The sequence below is a fragment of the Bos indicus genome, chromosome 9, assembly GCF_029378745.1.
Source record: "Bos indicus isolate NIAB-ARS_2022 breed Sahiwal x Tharparkar chromosome 9, NIAB-ARS_B.indTharparkar_mat_pri_1.0, whole genome shotgun sequence".
In the NCBI taxonomy this organism is placed as follows: Eukaryota; Metazoa; Chordata; class Mammalia; order Artiodactyla; family Bovidae; genus Bos; species Bos indicus.
This window is the reverse complement of record NC_091768.1, coordinates 65,621,149-65,625,391: the sequence shown is the minus strand read 5'-3', so window position 1 is coordinate 65,625,391 and position 4,243 is coordinate 65,621,149.

Below are 4,243 nucleotides of genomic sequence, written 5' to 3'. Positions count from 1 at the left end.
CTCAATCAGAGTTGCTCCAAGCCTGAGCCGTCTGCTCCCACGTCACCTGGCTGGTCTGCTACTTGTGTGTGCCCTCAAATGACTAGACCGTGCCACTGGATGACCTTCTCTCCTGCCTTGTCATTTCTAGAAGGGAGTATCAGCTAAGCCAGACCAGGGTGGTCAGGGATGGGGGCCCAGGTTCATTTGGTCAGTAAAAGCCAGGCTTTGAGACATGAAAACTGAATGAAGGCCATGCTGGCTGACCAACAGGCTGACCCCACCATGTGCGACAGGGCAGCAGATAGGGGACCTAAACCTTTTTGGAGAATGTTCTATTTCAAAAATAACTTTGAAGTTATTGCCATAAGAAAATTGTGTTATTAATAGAATTTCTTACATCAGTTTTCTTACACTTAATCTTTATCTCTGGCTCTAGGGTCTGTGCGGAAGAATGCTAGATAAGATTGCAGAGGCCCTCAAGATGTCAGGGATGAGACAATGGTTAAGATTCCACCTTTTAATGCAGAGGGTGTGGGTTCAATCTCTAGGGAGGGAACTAAGGTTCCACTTTGTGGCCAAAAATTTTTTAAAAGGGTGTCACGGATGGAGTGTGTGGCAATTAGCATAACTGATGCCATGTGGAGCCCTTACAGTTTCTCCTGTCCTGCTGACTGCCCAGGACTGTACTGTACAGTAAAAAATCAATTCTCTGTTATCAAGGGCTTTTTAGTTAACAGGTATTATTTAACAATCATTAGGACTAGGTAACCTCAGTGCTCTATTAGTCCCCCCTGAAATCATAAAAACCTTCACTGACGTATTCCTGGCACCCATGAGACCAATCTTGACTTAAGAACGTGCTTCCTGTTTCCAAATGGCTAAGTCACTTCAGTCGTGTCCGACTCTGTGTGACCCCATAGACGGCAGCCCACCAGGCTCCCGCATCCCTGGGATTCTCCAGGCAAGAACACTGGAGTGGGTTGCCATTTCCTTCTCCAATGCATGAAAGTGAAAAGTGAAAGGGAAGTCGCTCAGTCATGTCCGACTCTCCACGACCCCATGGACTGCAGCCTACCAGGCTCCTCCGTCCATGGGATTTTCCAGGCAAGAGTGGGGTGCCATTGCCTTCTCCGGCCCAAATACCTAACCAAATAACTCAGGTTAACTATAAAATTGCCCCAGTGACTCCTTGGTGTGGTGCAGAATGCAGCTGCAAATACTTCCAGGTCATTGTCTCCCCTCCCCCAATCCAGATACCACCCTGTAAGTTACCCTATATTAAACTGATTCATTGATTGTTTGAAGTTGCTTGCCTCACTTTTCCATCTCAAGATACCTTCTCAGTTCAGTGAGCACTTTTTGTTCCCTCTGTTCTCCAACACGACCCTGGATAAAGGGCTGGTATACAGGGATAAGTCCCTGATCCAAAGTGTTTCTGGGGAAGAGAGGTTGCAATGAGCCCCAGTTAAGGGAATAACTGAGATCTGTAGCAAATGTTGCAGAGCGTTTTCATGAGCTGCATCTCACTTTTTCCTCACCAAACAGTATGCTCTACACATTGCACTCTCTCAATAATGCTCACTTTGCAGGTGGGGAAGAGGTGCTGGGGGAAATTACATAACTAACTAAGCTGGCGAGTGCAACATTCAGGACTCAAACCCAGACCTTTAGACTTCTCAGCCCACATGAACCTCTCCCAATCCATAGCCTTGGCCTTGGGTACTCTTGGTTGGCTATGAGAGGATGGAGGTGGGCAGGATGTCTAGTCCTTTAAGGCTTGGCAGACCAAGGAGGTTCTCAGTCCTGGGGAGCACAGTAGGAGTTTGAAGTGAGAACAGGGTCAGCGGTTGGAGGAATTGACCTTGTTCCCCTTATATCAGGGGAACCTGATATCCCCTTACATCCCCAACCTCCAGGATCTAATGCCTGATGATCTGAGGTGGAGCTGAGGTAGATGTAATAATAATAGAAATAAGGTGCACAATAAATGTAATGCTTGAATCATCTCCCTCCCCTGCCCACATTTTGTCTTCTACACAATTGATCCCTGGTGCCAAAAAGGTTGGGGGACCACTGCCTTACCTTCCTTCCTCCAAGGCCATGGAGGGGGCAGCTGGAATGCACACTGGGGTGAAGTGGCCTCAAAGGACAGTGGGAAGGAGGGAGGAGGGGAAGGTACCTAAAGCAGGACTTTGCCTTTTTTCACCTCAAAGTAAAGATTATTCTCATGCTGCTTAGTAACCTTGTGTGGGAAAGTTTTTCCTGGATAAGTCTTCTTTGTTGTATTTAAGTGATTATGTCGATGGCCTTCAGGTACAACCCCAGCATTCGGTATTTCAGACCCAGTCAGGGTCCTTCTACTGCTGCTGAGGAGCGATGCTCAGGAGCTTGGGGGTTCATAGGCCAGTTGCACTGCATTTGCTGTAGTGGAGGTAGATCTACCGGCCATGAAGACCAGTGCATACGATTGGAGCTAATCTTGCTTTGTCTCTTCTCTATGTGAGTGAAAGTCTTGTTCTGTCTAGCACTTGGCTGTGTAGTGTCTTCCTTGGCTCTCCTGTACCAAGGTGCAAGTACATGTAATTAAACCATGATAAGAAGACATGTTAGGAGCTGTGACAAGAGGCTTATGGGAAGTCTTGATGATGCTGATAAAGGAGAGGTGGAGAGTCAGGGCTGGGACATAGCTTCTCCAGGGCTGATTAATCAGGGCTCTATGAGAACGTAATCCCAGGCCTCCCAAATGGCACCAGTCCTTACCACACACGTACTCTGGGATTTCCTCCATGACCTGGGAGACGTACTTCCTCTTCCTGCAGCCTAGAATTCTTGCCTGTAACATGACAGGTTTGGACCAGGCAGTTTCTAAGTTCCTTTCCTGCTCTGGCCTTCTGTGTGTGTGTGTGCTGTGCTCAGTCGTGTCTGACTCTTTGTGATCTCATGGACTGTAGCCCACCAGGCTCCTCTGTCCATGGGATTTTCTAGGCAGGACTACTGGAGTGGTTTCCATTTCCTACTCCAGGGGATCTTCCCAACCCAGGGATTGAACTCATATCTCTAGCATCTTCTGCATTGGCAGGTGGGTTCTTTACCATTACACCACCATGACTCCATAATTTGTTTTCACACATCAACACTGTGATTTGGAAGAGAATGCGATGATATTCTGATAGAATTTGACAGCTATAGTTCTCTTAGCAAATGAAGTGAAAATATTCAATTTTTGGTATTCAAATCCATCTTTGCAAGCTCTGATTAGCATAGACTAGTCCTGTCTCCCAAATTACTTCCGGGCACATTCATCATATTTGTCAATCAAATTGCCTGATTAGTCCCACTCATCCTTTCCACAGCACATCACACACCAGTATCTAAGGTTGGAAATGGGTACCCTCCCTGCAACAAACAAGGAAAATAGCCTCTAAATGCTGTTTTAAAAACACAGCAAAAAATGTAGACAATATGCAAAAACATAAAGGAAAAAGCAAAAATGACTAAAATCCCACCAATCTTACTCCGAGATGATCACCATCACAATTAACATGGGTGCCCATTCTTGCATCTATTTTCTACATTTAGATATACAGACACACATCATTTTGTTTAAGTGAGAGCATACTATAGATACAAACAAGACTTTTAAAAGTTGATTGAAAAAGCTATATTTGAGAATTTTATGAGTTTAATAATTTTATTGTAGAATTTAAAAATTATACTTTTTCTTACCATTAAAGAAAGGATCTTGGCATAAAAAAGAAAGACGAGATTTGCTTTCTCAAACCACAGTTGTACCATCCATGTCTAAAGATGCTGACGAAAATGGAAACTGACACTGTAGAATTTCCTGACAAAAGAGACTGCAAAACTCTACATGAAACTGATGACAAAACCTCTGTTTCCTTCACTTTATAGGTGTTAATAATTTGCCAACTGGGTCTTACGCAATAGAAAATTTTTAGATAATATAGAATATTAATTAAATTGTCACTCTATATTGCCAATTTAGAGTTGCCAATATTGAAACCAATAAATCAGAGTTTAAAAAATAATCAAATATTTTAAACATAGGTTTGATGAGCTCTTTAAATTCCAAAAATGATTTGTTTCAGCTTTTGAACTAGAGATGAAAACTCCCTGAAGCATCTTCTAGGATAAGTTATGTGACTGAAGGAGCACGAACAACTCTGAGACAAATAAATCCTGTAATCATTTTATAATCAGATATTGTTCACTGCCTGGTGGATGAAGAGTAAGTAAAGGG